The following is a 16,294-nucleotide window of genomic DNA, read 5'->3' as shown; positions in this document are numbered from 1 at the left end:
CGGGGGGGCTGTTCTTATTTTATCGGAGGAGTTTGAATTAGTTCCTCCCGATAGTATTTTTCTCGAGATGAAAGAAAAGATTGGCAATTTGTCTTTTCAGAGCTATCGCCCCAATAAAAAAATATTCTTATGATAGGCAATGTCCCTGGTAAAAAATATAGTGAAATAACCTTCCTTGTTCTTTCCCCGGACCCTGCTGTTGACATCCAATCTTGTCCCTCCTTTCTTCCAAATTATTTCATTAAGCTTCTAATATCACTAATAATATAAGGTAGTTATTCTACTATATTTTTAATACAAACTATGCCTATTTGTTAAAACTATTATTATTATTATTATTATTATTGTTATTATTATTATTATTATTATTATTATTATTATTATTATTACCAACAAAACACATTTTTATTTTATATAATTAATTAATAATATTTCTTTAATTAAACATCTTATAAATATTTACGCTTGTGATGATGTTTTACTTAACAATTACTGTAAGTTATCTTTTAAATTTAAATTCTAGCCACCATAATTATTTTAAGTAACATTAAATAATTTAACTAATAATATTATGTAGTATTATATAATGTGGCTAATAAAATTATTTTAAATCCAAATAGAAGCCCAAAGAAATATACAAGGAAGAAGGAAAATGGTCAGCACTCAAGGCCCAAAATTTCGGCCAAATTAGCCCAGCAATTAAGTCTCCTAGCAGCCCAACTCAAAGCCCAATCCTAAAAATCACCTAGGGTCTATTTTCTATCAAAACAGACGCACGCCTCCCATCTTCTTCCCTTTTTCATGTTAAATGCTCAGTACCTTCTATCCTTGACAGAGCTTGTCCATGCCATTTTTTGAAAACACCCTCTCATCTCTCTTCCTTGTTGCCTCTTCAACGTTCTTCTCTTCCAGAAAAGCTCGGTCAAACGAGGCTCATAACAAAAAGCCAAGATTACTTTTCAGAGAATGAGATTTGGTCTCTGCATCAAAGATTTGATCCAACGTTCAAATGGTTTTTTTTGTTAAAAATTCAAACGGTTAGTCCGATTCCCGCTCAATGGTTCCCTAGCCCTAAAATCGTCTCTATAAATACATCCTATTGGTGTCTATTTTGGACATGTTTTTGGAGCTGCACCTTTACCCCCAAAAAATGGTTCGAAGCCGCCGCTCATCCCCTCACAGCCGCCTCCCCTTTTCTCCTAACCTCTCTGATTTTCAAAAAATAAATAAAGCAAAACTGTAGTTTGCTCTTCTTTTTTTTCTCTGCTTTTTGTTGGTTTCCAATCTTGAACAAAGGCAATTTATTTTATACCGGTGTTTGACGCCGTTCGAGGTCGAAATTTGATAGAGGATCAAAGACCCCAACCCCGGTTCGCTGCCCGCGAAAAGTACTTCAGGCTATAATGATATTTAAAATTTCTTACAATGGAATAGATCTTAGCTAACAAATCACATGCTGCTGTAAAATATTAATACGCGCTTATATACATTTTATTGGCATCTCTGCCTAGCATTTAAGAGCTAAATGGGGTAAAGTATTTCTTTGACTCTTCATATATTAAGTATGAGTTTGGTTAGACCCCCTAGTGAATGTAAATTTTTTATCCATTAGGAATACTGCTATGGATTATTTCTTGTAATGAAGATCAGATTATTTATGTGTCTTGTTAGCCTAAAAATAAAATATAAGTATGTGATTTTCTATTTGCTGTACCTTTTCTATTAGCAACCAGAACCTATTCCCTTTGAATCAAATTCATGCTGCTTTTCGTACATGTCAACTAATGGCAGAAATGAACTCATGTTAGGATTTCTTTTTATATATCTATATAGAAAGGGATTCAAGTTCTGGCTAAATGTTTGCATGAATTTTAAATGTACTTTCTTTATCAGTAAAACAAGGCAGGCTTATATCTCTTCTTATTATCATTAGAGTATAAAATATCCCTTTCAATTTAAGTAGTAAGTTTATTGTTACTGATTATTCAAACTTTAAATAAGAAAGAATATGCTTAACTTAAGAGTCGTTTGCATTTTGAAAAGAAAAATGTGAATCCTGTTGGTATGGTCTTGCAAANTTTCGTTTTTTTTTTTATTTTCTACTGTTCTTTCCCTTTCTCCTTTTTCTCGTTTTTTTTTTTTTTTTTCTACCTTTCTAATTCTATTTTCCTTTTCTTTCTTTTTGTGCATATGTACATGGAGCAAACCATGGAGTCTTAATGCAAGACTTGCCCATACCCAAGCATGGAGTCATCACGTCCCATATTCCTATAGATGCATTGGATATTAAGAGAACAAGCAAATTTGCTTGGGGTCGCCTATGGCGGCTTTCATTATTCCTTACTCATTCTATCTAAATATTTGTTAATTCATGTGGCTTAGTTTTATTTTTATCTATAAATGATGATTAATTGATCTTATCATGAGGAATTACAAATCTATTAGTAAGGTATTCTGTTAAATCAAGGACTTTTAAAGCTTCATCACCTAGCATAGTGCCGATGCCATCTTTGAGACCTAAAAGGAAAAACTGTTTCTTTTTATCACATCTGGACAAAATTGGAACAGTCTTAAAAACAAGCCTTTGAGTTGAAATTTGGTAGATTTTTAACTTATAAGAATTTCAGTGATTCCATCAAGTCACTTTCTTGGAAAAACAAAAGTCGTTTTTGAAGATCCATTTATAACGTCAAGGTTACAGTAATCATATTCATTAGTTATAAACTTTTGTGCATTCACCTAAAGTATTTCAAATTTGAATCACCGACTTTTAGGTTGTTTTTCCTATAAACATGTCAAAGTACAACACTATTTCTTTCTCTGAGTTTTAAATAATTAACCTAAGTTTGACCGGTTAATCGTAATTAACGGATCATATAGGGTGCTTTAATAACCTTCACTATATGATTAATTAGAACCCTTACCCATACTCTTAAGTTAAGCAGACCATAAAACAGAGTTAACTTTAAGCACTACTTAGTTAAAATTGGTGTCCTAATTCACCGTTAAAATAATTAGGTGGCGACTCTTTTAATTTATTAAACCTTAGAATTACCAATATGTTATACTCTAGTTTGACCCATGTTAAAATGGGGTATAACACCTGCTACTAGGAAAGATGTTCATTTCTTAAAATATCTTATATATGTAGGGGGAACAGGGGAAGGGGTCAGGTTTATCCCGACGGCAGCAAGAGTAATAATATAAGAAAAGGAAAGTTTAGTCAAGCCGAGAAAGAAAATCTCTTATTTTCTACAGTAAAGTTTGTTCAAGAATAAGCCCAATTTTAAGCATAGCTGTAGATTTTTTCCCATATTATTTTTTTAACGAATACATCTCTACATATTTATCATCTAAAGATATATCTTTCATTACAATAGTTATATGACCGGCCGTTCTTTTTATTGAAAAACTACGTCCTTGAGCTCGAGGTTTTAATTTCTTCACAGTAGTACCTCCTTTAACTTCGGCTTTACTAATGACTAAATTGGCTTCGCTGGAACCCATATTGTAACTAGCATTTGCCGCTATAGAATAAACCAATTTTCAAATGGGATAACATTCTCGATAGGGCATGAGTTCTAGTCTGATAAGCGTTTCCTCATAGGAACGACCACGAATTTGATCAATTACTCTTCATATTTTGTCAGCTTTTCGAGAAAAGGTCCCCTCATTCAATATCATGATTGAGTCGACCAGGCCAGATCATGAGTGAATAGAAAAAAAAGTACATAGTTGTTCCAGCTGAAATATCTTACTTGTGATTTTTTGTTCTCTTATGAGAAATGGCTTGCTTCGTTTGAGTCGTCGTCGCTTAATGCATGTAGGAGGGCTGATGCTTTTCCCCCACGACTCCTTTCAAAGGAGAACCAGAAGAACAACAATGAACTCAAAGCTAATGAAGGAGATCCGCAACTTAAACAAGGTACACAGGATCTTTCCTACCCCTTTCTATTTCGTCTTCTTTGAAAGGTCAAAGAGTAAGAAGCTAGACGTAGAATAGTCCGATTTCCTAGTGAAGGAAGCCCTATCAGAAAGTCCCCTCCCCATGGCCCTAAGCGCTTTTATCCACTCTGCCAGATCAATCACATTTGATACCTAAGGAAGGAGAATTAGCGACATCTCCTTCGAGAAGAGCCCATATCAGAAGTGGCACAAAATATTCTCATCACTGAGTCCATGCAAATTGAACATTCTAGAAGCTTCTAGAGATTGCCAGTGTGAGCACGTGATTTTTGCCCAATATATGAATTATTCCCAAAAATTCAAACAAAATAATTTCTTTCATTATTTTGCAATTTTGTGAATTTTGTGTTATTTTCTGTTAACTGTTTGCATTTTATTTGTGCATTTTAATTCATATGAAAAATATAAAAAATACATCTTGGCATTTGAATTTAGGATCTAATTTTATATTTTAGGATTAATTAGTGGTTAAATTATTTTTAGAACGTAATATGGAGAAAATAAAAAAATAGTCCACTTTTGCATTTTTAATTGTTAATTGTTGAATTGGTCACGAAATAGGTTTTAAACAATTTTAGGAATTAATTAGCTTAACTTTGAAAATATATTAGGTCTTTATTTTTATTTATTTTTTTGCATTTTTATAAAGTCAGAAAAATAAAAAAAAATAAAATAAAAAAAATACAAAATGAAATACAAAAATAGATAAAAGAAATAAAAGGAAAACAATTAAAAAAAATGGTCTTAATTGGAGACCAAATTTGGGCCAAAATCGATCAGCCCAAGTGAAATACCCCAATCCAGGCCCAATTGTCACCCCAACCCGGTCTGCCCTGTTACTCATCAAAACGATGCCGTTTTGGCGTCCTGCAATCTCAACCATCCGTTCACTCTAATCCAACGGCCCAGCTTCAATATCAGACAATTAAAGTGTCTGAATTTGTCATTAACCCTAAAAAACATTAGCCATCTTCCTCGTACAGTTCACTGTCCTCCGCCGTCGCCGCCGGCCGGAAATCGTCTCCGCTGCCTCCAAAATTACACCAAATATTCTCCTCCACCTCCTTATCTCGAGTCCATGCTTGGTTTCCTTCGAACCTTAGCCAAAAGCCTCAAATATAGCAAACCCTAGGCGCCGCCACCACCGCCCACGGCGGCGCTACCGTCCAAAACATCACCAATTTGATACCAAACCACCTTCACCATCCCCTCTTCCCTAATTTATAATTGATAAAGCTCAAATCTCCCTCAAAACCTTCAAAATCCAAATCACAGGATACGAGCTCTAAAGCCCAAATGGCCGAAATTGTCAGATTTTCGCTTCTTCAACTCTCTTCGTGGATTTTCGGCATATTTTGAGTCAAAACTTACATTTGTTAATGGCTGTATCGAAAGCCGTTGATTAATGTGAGTTTTTGATCCATTTCGGATTCGTTGAGGTCCGGTCAAGTTCCCTTTGGCTGGTCGAAGTGCTTTCGAGTTCGACTCTTCGTTTTCAGAGACGGTATTTTCTTTCACTCGGAATGTTAATTTCACCTTTTCTCATACCTCGGCCCCGTCTGTTCCTTTCTTCTATTTTTCTCAGCCATGTTTCATTGACAAATCTAGCTAAATAGTTTGCCAATCTATTGAGTTCTTATTGCTCGTAGTCTGCACTCGAATCTTGTTTTTCGCCATCTTTCGATTAATTGCTTTCATAAGTTAAACTTCTTAGGGTTCTGCTTGATTTTGTTTGATGTTATTTTGGTTCTGATTTCTGTCAAAGTGATGTTTGATTCCAGTTAAGAAATTCGTAAATTAGTGTTCGAGGTTTCAGATTTTGATTAGTTTAGTCGGCCAATGATGTGATCATTCTAGTTTCATAGTGATTGTTGTTATTAATTAGTTCATGGTTAACAGACATTAGTTGGTAATATGGAAATCAGTAGTTAGTAAGTTTTGAACTGAAATTTGTTAATTGGTTAGTTTAACCACAGTTATTTAGAGAGGTTGAGTCAAGGTACATAGTTAGTAATTTCAGGGAACTTCGGGGGTATTTGAGAGATTTAACAGAGGGAATAATTTCTGGGGGAGGTCACATGTGAGGATTGATTTCAAGTTTCATCTGGGGAAGGAGGCTAATTTAGGGGGGGAAATGAATGAAGTGTTCTATAAACTTCTATCTCCTTTCCTGCCTATAAAAGGCAGCAGATTCTGCCTTAACACACAAGTTTGGAGCCTTAAAATTCCCCCCAAAATATTCTCCAAGCTTCCTAGATCTGAAATTCAAATTTCAAACTCCCTTAGAGCTTAGGATTCAAAAATATTCAGAAAAACAACAAAAAATCAAAAACAAGTACTGTACGTCGATTTCTCTAGGCTGATTTTTGAATTTTAATCACTGATTGGCACATTTTAGCACAACTACAATCACTGAAGTTTCAGAGTGTTCTGGATTCCAATTTGAATGAGTTTTGGGTGTATTTGAGCTACTTGGTTTGATTTTTGAGTTGAAACTGGTCAATCGAGTCTGTTTTGGAAATCTGTTGTTGCTGTTGCCTTACAATTTATTTCGGCCCGTGTTTGAGTGTGTTTCTGGGTGTAAAATTGGGGCCTGTTGAGATTAGCTGTTGAATATTGCTGCTGACCCTCCTCTTCTCCTTTATTTCATGTAATCCAGGTATTTTCTCATGCTCAAGTGATGTTGAAGATTGCCTTCACCTATAAACCACAAGTTTGAAGTATAAATGATAAAGGAATACATGCTTGCACCTGAACTTTACTGTTATTGTTTTTTTTGAAAATTTTCGCGTGATTGATTCATTTGAACCATAATTTCATATGTATTATTGAGAATATGGACTGTCAATGAACTGTTAATAGATTGTTAATGGATTTTCAGTACTAGTTATATTATCTAGGGCTGTGTTGAATTTCATTGTGAGTTTTAGTATAATACAAGTCCATCCATTGTGTTAGTTTGGATTGGAAAGGTTCTGTACGTAGAAGTACCCTTGAAATCGTATTTTTCCCTTTTTGTAATCAATAATTTGACATCTGATTGTTAGAAGCAATTAACGGAAAGTCAAATATAGTGTCATATGAATCTGAGGATTAAATTGGAACAATATCGCTAGCCTGCCTCGAATCAATATTAACAAAAAGCAATTTCAGAGTCAATTACTTCTTAGATTAGCCCAACATTTGGTTGATTTTGTCTTTGATTTAAATACATATATGTAACAGCCCGTTAAGATGTTAACTAGCCCAAAAGTGAAACTGGCGTCTGCTATTGGGCTTATCACAGGCCCAGGCCACCTGACCCTCTGCAATCAAAATTTGGACCTCTTATTGGGCTGCTCTTCATGAGCTGGGCTGGATCAGTCTCGAGGTCCAAGGTCTGGAGGCCCAATGAATTGAGAGCCTGATTTCCTTTAACACTTTAAATAGAAATAATGATGTATGAGCATGTTAACTGACTAGGGCTATTTCTTTTATTATTAGAGACAAATAAAATAGAAAATCATAATTGCATTAGGTTTGTCTTTTAAATAATAAATGAGACGAGCCTCGCTTAATAAAACGCACAAATTGCGGGGCCCTCAATAATTGATTATATTAAAAATACGTAGAATTCGAGATTGGCCGTTTAGCGAATTTCACGGCTCTCCCCAAAATAATAACGCGTTAGTGTCTTTAGGCACAGTTCTAATAAAAATTACCTTCCTAAAACTCGGGTGCACATTTATGTGACCCAAATCCAAATCTCAATGGAGTCGAAATGTGTTGATAACCACGGGTGCACTGGTGCGACGTGGTTCGAAACGCATTTTCACAACGTTGCAATTCTTATTAAAATAAAAATAAAAGCGGGTACGAATAAAAAGCACATAAGCTAGAACATGTTTTGAAATCAGATAAATCAAATACAACAGTTGAGCGACCGTGCTAGAACCACGGAACCTGGGAATGCCTAACACCTTCTCCCGGGTTAACAGAATTCCTTATCCGGATTTCTGGTTCGCGGACTGTTAACAGAGTCATAAATTTCCTCGGTTCGGGATTCAACAGGTGACTTGGGACACCATTAATCTCCCAAGTGGCGACTCTGAAATCTTAATAATAAATCCCGTTCCGATTGTNGTAAATTAGGACTTTTCTTTATTGATAGAGACGAAGCCCAATAGAAAATCATAGCCGTTTTAGGATTGACCTTTAAATAAATGATGAGACGAGCCTCGCCAAATAAAAATATAAATTGTGGGGCCCTCAATAAATGCTATATAAAAATACGTAGAATTCGGGCGGACCGTTTAGCGAATTTCACGATCTTTCCCAAAGATAATAAACGCGTAGTTGCTCTAAGCGCGTATTTTAATAAAATTACCTTCTTAAATACGGGTGCACATTGATGTGACCCAAATTCAAATCTCAACAGAGTCGAAATGTGTTGACAACCATGGGTGCACTGGTGCGACATGGTTCGAGATACATTTTCACGACGTTGCAGTTCTTATTAAAAAAAAATTAAATATATAATAAAAGCGGGTTATTAATAAAGGCACATAGGTTAGAATATATTTTGAAATCAGATAAAATCAAATACAATAGTTGAGCGACCGTGCTAGAACCACGGAATCCGGGAATGCCTAACACCTTCTCCCGGGTTAACAGAATTCCTTACTCGGATTTCTGATTCGCGGACTGTTAACAGAGTCATAATTTCCTCGGTTCGGGATTCAACCGGTGACTTGGGACACCATTAATCTCCCAAGTGGCGACTCTGAAATCTTAATAATTAAATCCCGTTCTGATTGTCCTTTAAGTGAAAAAACTCCTTTACGCCCTTGCGGGTGTAGCGGAAAAGGAGGTGTGACAGCTCTGGCGACTCTGCTGGGATACAAACCCAGAATTTCGGTTCAGGGTTTAAGAATTCGAGCTTAGAATAATTATTGTGTTTGGCTTTATCTGATGTTTCTACATGTTCCATGCCTAATGTGCAAAATGTTGCTTTTTTCCGTTTTGATATAAACTGTGCCGAAACCCTTCTCTTCTCACCTCCGGGGATGTGCTTACTGGTTGAGACTCCCTATTCTGTTAGTGTTATACCTTGAAATAAGAAAGAGGCCGGACAAGTTACTAAGCCGGACGATCCCGCGGGTCCCCGGTACGTAGCCCCCTCCTCGACTCGAGTTGTCCGCTCGGGTGCACAGTCTAGAACAAATACTCAGGTTTTGAACCTAGAATAACTTAACTCCATGCCGGATCCCTAGTAGGAGCGCTTATCTGCATCACTTGCATATGACTTAGGGGACTCAACACAGGGGTTGGGTCCATCTAGGACAGGTAATCGGATATAAAAAAAGACCACCATGATGCATTTTACGTGCATTTATTTGTCTCGGGCCCGCATGCTGACCGGCTTTTGAACATCAAGAATTTTGTGAAATTGAGAAAAAAAGAAAAAAAAAGAGAAATAGCAGTGTAAAGAATTAATTGTGTAGTTTTAGAAAAACCGATGCCCAATTACTGTCGAAACTCTGCCGAAATTTCGAAAAAACAAAAAAAAATGAAAAATGGAAATGTTTTGTTTTTAATAGTTTGTTTTACTAAAAGCAAAGGAAAATAGAAAAAGAGTCTTTATTTTTGGAAATTGTTCGCAGAAAAAAAAAGAGTCTTTATTTTAGTTTGGGAAAAATAGGTTGTTTTATTGTTTGTTGAAAATGAAAAAAGGAAAAAGAGGGTCATTATTTTGTCTGGTTTTCAAAAATAGAAAAGGAAAATAGTTTGTCTTGCCATGAAAAATGAAAATGAAAAAAAAAAGAGTCTTGTTTTTTTTAAAATAGTTTTTAATTTAATTTATTTGTTTATGAATTGCAAACAATGAAAATAAAAAAAAAAGTCTTGCTTTTGAAAGTAGTATTGTTATTTGCTTATGAAATGCCAAAAAATGAAAATGAAAAAAGTCTTGTTGTAAAATAGTTCGTTAATTTGCCCGAACTACACAGGTTTGATTCTCACCGGATGTGAGATACGTAGGCAGCCCTCATCGGGTCCAACCATCCCTTTTGCAAAAATAGCCAAAAATGCCAAAAATCTTAATATTGTGTCAAATAAGTCAGGTGACGCCATTCTTGTTAAAAAATAAGCCGAATGTCCCCAAAAGGGCGTCGGAAGGCTGTTTTTACAAGAACAGCCACCCTGAATCATTTTAAAATGGTTTGCGGGCACAGCCTTAAAATCTCCCTCCCGGAAGTGTTGAAAGGCCGTATCTGCAAAATCGAGTTTTGTCTTCTCAATTTTGCAAAAATAGCCACTTTGTCAAAATAAGCCATTACATGGCCAGTTGTTTTTAAAAATAGTCGCAGTCGCCAATGAAACCTTTTCAGTCTTGCGGAAGCCTGTGGCAATGCCGAGTGATGCCCCACGGGTCCCAGGATGTGGAGCTTTGATGTACTCTTGACCTAGTTTTAATCATCGAGTTTGTAGTTTGTTATTTTGGGTCTGCTTCTGTAGTTTCCCTTCAAAGAAAAACAAATTTGGAAAATTCCAAAAAAAAAAAATATATCTCTTTATTTTTGCATTAATTTGCAAGAACTACGCTTGGTCTGATTCATGCGGGGTCATGATACGTAGGCAATCCACGTAGGATTCGACCATAACCAAAAGAGAAAAAAAGGGAAAAAGAGGAAAAACCACAAAAAGGCAAAATGAAAAGAAAATAGCGGAAAAACAAGAAAGGAAGGAAAGAAAAATCAAGAAAGGCAAGAAGGAAAAGAACAAAAGGAAAAAGAAAAAAGAGAGAAGAAAAAGAAGAAAAACAAAGGAAGATAAAGTTTACAATTGGAAAATAAAGGAAAGGCCGGGATGACGCAGGCAACCGATCAAAAGCTGTTACCAATATGTTAAATGCCCTAACGCTAACGTGATGGTTTCATTTTGTCATGTTATTCCAGAAAGGTGGTTGGTTTGTGGTTTCAAAGTGGTAACTCTTCTTTACAACACAAGGACAAAAGGCAGTCGGCGTCCTGGCAACCCATTCCTACAACACCCGGTCGAATAAACTGAACATGACAGGCCAAGAATCAGATACCAGTATCACGGACCCGTCAAAAGAGGTAGACGTGGTGGATGTCAAAGCAATGAGGGAAGAGATGTATAAGTTGAGGCAGCAGATGGCCGAGATGCATCAGGCCTGGGCTAAGGGTCCGCCGGCGCCAGTTTATCCCGCCAATCCAGCATATATCCCACCTTTGGCTCAGTCCCAGGAGCCTCTTACTGTGAATTCCTCGCCAACTTTCCCTTTCTACCAACAGAGTTATGGCACCACCTCCTATCCTTCCCAAGCTCCACTACCCAAACAAAACCTTCCTCCACCAATCACCCCTGTCTTTGTGGCACCTCCACCTGCCACACTGCAAAGGTCTTCCAATGAGCCACTGTTTCAAGCTCACGACAGTCAGTACTATCCTCCCGAGCCTACCTTTAAAGCTCCCGAGCCATATTCTTACGCTCCTCACTTTGAGCTCCCGGTGGAAACTGACAAGCCGCTTAAGAATCCGGAACAGGAAGAGATGATTCGAAAGGTAAAAAGCTTGGAGCAATCCTTCAGGAACATGCAAGGATTGGGTGGCCAAGTCAGTGTAGCCTACAAGGATTTGTGCTTGTTTTCCGATGTCCAGTTGCCAGCAGGATTCAAGCTACCCAAGTTTGACTTCTATAATGGACATGGTGATCCGGTAGCCCATTTAAGGGGATTCTGCAGCAAAATGAGAGGATCCGGAGGACGGGATGAGTTGTTAATAGCGTACTTTAGTCAAAGTCTCAGTGGTGCTGCTTTGGAATGGTACACGCAGCAAGATCATGCTCGGTGGTACACTTGGGACGATTTGGCCCAAGCGTTTGTGTGCCATTTTCAATACAATCTCGAAATTGTACCGGACCGCCTGTCACTGACCAAAATTGAGAAGAAGCCAGGGGAAAGCTTCAGGGAGTATGGTTTCCGGTGGAGAGAGCAGGCGGCAAGAGTCGATCCTCTCATGAAAGAGAGCGAGATGGTCGATTACTTCTTACAGGCTTTGGAGCCTACTTACTATGGTCACCTGGTGTCAGCAGTGGGAAAATCTTTTAATGAGGTAGTGAAAATGGGAAGTATGGTTGAAGAGGGGCTCAAATCCGACAAAATCATGAGCTATGCTGCAATCAAGGCGACTACACAGGCCATCCAAAGCGGAGGGGTGCTGGGAAAGAAAAAGAAAAAGAAAGAAGATGTGGCGGTAGTTGACTCGAGAACTTGGTCCAGGGGCCCATCACCATATCCCCAGCCTTAACCCCAAACCTATCCCCGAGCTCCAAATAATCCACCTCAGTATTATCCTCCGAACAATGTCCAGTCATATGTCCAACCATCAGGTCACTCCCTACGGCGAGCGCCAGCACCGCGTGATGCATTCTTGCCTTTACAGCATTTTCGAGCACCTAACAACCCTAGAAAACAGGGGCAGGGAAGAGAACAAAAGCAAAGAAATAGTTTCACGCCAATTGGGGAGTCCTACACAAGCTTATTTGAAAAGTTAAGGCATGCTGGCCTGATTGAGCCGCTCCTCGGCTATACTCCAGACCCATATGCAAAAGGCTTTGATCCTACTGTACGATGCATGTACCACTCTAATGTCCAGGGGCACAGCATTGAAGATTGTCGTTCTTTGAAAAAGGAAATAGAAAGAATGATTCAAGAAGGGGTAATTGCGATCAATGACAGTGGCAGGGAGCACACAAATCCTCTTGGAACCGTGGTGACTGAAGTTGATGATGTTGGGGTTGGTAATGGTCTTGGAAACATTAATGCAGAACTCAGTGGTTAAGATACCATGCTTGGTAATTGGGAAGACGCTCCATCTCTTGGAGTTTTGGTGGTTTATTTTGTTGTCCTTTCTGGTGTCCGGGTTATTTCAGGGTTGTAATCCGGATATTGTCTTGTGATTCGAACCCTTCTATCTTTTCACTTTGCTTTGTTTAATCATAATAGCTTGTTTAGTACCGCCTAGGTTTGTAATTCTAGTCTAGTTTGCTTGTTTTGTTGTTTAAACCCTTCCACCGTCAGTTTAATGCTATTCTCTGTTTCCTGCCATTTCTGGTCATTTTTAGTTCCCTTTTCCTTTTGCAATCCTTTTCATGCTGGTTCTGGTGACATGACATGCACGCATAATTCTCAGCCTGGTTTTAAAAGTCAGTTTAGTAATGAAGCAATAAAACAATGTTGAAGATGTAAGGACAGTCGAGGGATTTTAAAATCTCTTCGAGCCCAAATTGTGTGAAACTGGGGCAGGCAGAACGTAAAAAAATACTGTTGAAATGCATCATGCCACATCGGTTTGAAACCAAAGGCAAGTTTGCCCCAAGTCTACAGGGGCCGCTCGTGGTACCGAGATTGTTGTCCAAATGGTGCTGGGTAATTGACAAATGCAGAAGGCAAATGTGTGGATATGGTTAGTAATTCTGGTGCAATCAAAAAATATTACGTATGTTTTCCTTAGCTTGTTTAATTGTGTAGTTTGTACTTGGCATGTTTTGGAGATTGAAATGACGAAGGCAGTTTGTTCTTCTATCCAAACACTTTATCCTTTGTTACCCTTTGAGCCTCGGTTATTTTCTTGCATACCCCTCTTTCGGAATTAATAATAAAACTCGTAAGCCCGAGCGGGGAAAGAAAGTGGAGAAACAAGAGAAAAACAGTGAAAAGGGAAAAATAAAAGAAAAGAAAAGAAAAGAAAAGAAAAGAAAAAGGAAGAGAAAAGGAAAAAGAAGGGGAAAAGAAGGAAAAAACAAAGCAAAAAAAAGCATAGAAAATAAAAACAGAAAAAAGAAGAGAAAAGCAAAAGAAAAGAAAAGAAAAGAAAAGGAAAAGAAAAGAAATGAAAAGAAAGAAAAGAAAAGTTGAAGAAAAGGAAAGATCGCAACAACGAATGTAGTTTTATGACCTGAACTACGTTTGACTTGATCCCGAAAGGGTACGTAGGCAGCCTCTCTCTGAGGTTCAGTCACACCGAAATAAAAGTCCCCAAGAAGGAAACTGGGGCAGAAGTTGTGGTTGTTGTGGGAAATTTGATTCCGAAAGTTGTAATTTTGAACCCATGTTGAAATTGTTTTGAGCCTTTAATACCCCTTCTTTCTAACCCCATCCAAAAGCCCACATTACGGTCCAAAGAAAGACCTTCCGATCAGTCTTCGAGAGACGCCAAGGCGAGCAGGTAGAGGGGAATCATATCAGGGGCAACGCTCCGGGCCAAAGCTGAAAGAAATGAAGAATGAGAGAGTCTTGATGATAAAAGCCCTCACAGGCACCGTAAGGCGATGAAAGCTGAGAGAAATCAAAATGAGAGAGTCTTATTGGTGAAAACCTTCATGGGCACCATAAGGCGATGGAGAGATGAGAGAAAAGACCAAATGAGAGAGGCTTGATGGTGAAGACCTACAGGCACCACAAGTCGAATGAGGATTGAGAATTAGATGGGAAATCACCAGACGAAGATTGTGAAAGACGACAGAGCAGCGAAGCTCAGTTTCACAGTTTGGGGGTATAATGGGAGCTGGACATCAGATTTGCCTAACAGAATAGGCCACAGGTGCATGTCAAGGTCATTAGAGTCGGTATCCACATCCGAAAGGTTTCTATTTTGTAGCTTTCTTGTTAGGAATCATCTCTTTCCATTGTCCTTCTACTATGTTCCTTTACTCTTGTTTACTTCCTCTTCCTGAGTCTGTGTGGTCAAAACAAGTGAGAAATGACTTCAAAATCTGCCACCAAGCTTTCCAACTGAACAAAACGGGATCTGGTGAACACATCAAAGCGTCAAGTCAGGAATGAACAACAAACGCACTGAGCTGGTAACAATCAACATGCTTTGGGATGCGAAGGCTTGGTATGTATCAATTCATGGACGCTGCAACAGAATGAGGGCTAGGGTGAACGGATCAAATGTATTTTCTGTGAAAAGATTGACGAAAAGGGTGGGAAACCAGTGACAAGCGAGGTATTCCAAGCAGAAATCAAAGTTATTATGGCAGATAAAGGAACAATAGACCTCAAGGCCAAGGCCAGTGGTTTAAGTCGAGAAAGAACATCATAGGCACTAAGTGGGTGGCAACTGACGTGCTTTGGGATTCATGTGAAACACAAAGGGTTGGTAAATGTCAGTTCAGGAGCAATGCAACAGATAGAGGGTATTGGGTCTGAACGGAGAAGAGAAATTTTCTGCGATAAGGGTGGCAAAGAAAGAAAGCTATGTGCATATCAAAGCTTGGAAGCTGGAAATTTTCAGGTGTAATGCCCCAATTCTGCTTACGCATAGGCTATTGAGAAGATCACACATCACCACTAGGAGAAACATTTCCTAGTATGGGTTTTCAAGTTATATTTTGTTGTAGGAGACGCACCTCCTAAAATGAGGTTTTACCCCTAGGAGACGCACTTCCTAATTTGGGTTTTCAAATCATATTTTATGGTAGGAGACGCACTTCCTAAACAGAGGTTTTACCCCTAGGAGACGCACTTCCTAGTCTAAATTTTTCAAGTCATACTTTGTTGTAGGAGACGCACTTTCCAAATTGACAGTTCATTCACAGGAGACGCACTTCCTAAATTGATAGTTCATAGGAGATGCACTTCCTAGTCTGGTTCATTGAAGTTTTACCCATAGGAGACGCACTTCCTAAATTGACAGTTCATCCATAGAAGACGCACTTCCTAAATTGATAGTTCATTCGTAGGAGACGCACTTCCTAATCAAGGTCTTTCAAGTTATTCTTATAGGAGACGCACTTCCTAAATTGATAGTTCATTCATAGGAGACACACTTCCTAAATTGATAGTTCATAGGAGACGCACTTCCTAGTCTGGTTCATTGAAGTTTTATCCATAGGAGACGCACTTCCTAAATTGAGAGTTCATTCATAGGAGACGCATTTCCTAGTTTGAGGCATTGAAGTTTCACCCCTAGGAGACGCACTTCCTAACCTAAGTTGATTTTTATCCATAGGAGACACACTTCCTAAATTGATAGTTCATAGGAGACCCACTTCCTAGTCTGGTTCATTGAAGTTTTATCCATAGGAGACGCACTTCCTAAATTGACAGTTCATTCATAGGAGACACACTTCCTAAATTGAGAGTTCATTCGTAGGAGACACACTTCCTAATATTGGTCATTTAAATTCACCATTAGGAGACGCACTTCCAGTTTGGTTCATTCAGGTTTCTTTAGCAGACGCATTTGCTGGTCAAAGTTTCTTGGTTTTACTCATAGGAGACGCAAATCCTAATCCAATCTTTAGTTACTCTCATCATTGC

This window comes from Nicotiana attenuata, unplaced genomic scaffold (assembly GCF_001879085.1).
Source record: "Nicotiana attenuata strain UT unplaced genomic scaffold, NIATTr2, whole genome shotgun sequence".
NCBI classification, from domain to species: Eukaryota; Viridiplantae; Streptophyta; class Magnoliopsida; order Solanales; family Solanaceae; genus Nicotiana; species Nicotiana attenuata.
Note: the sequence above shows the minus strand (reverse complement) of the source record.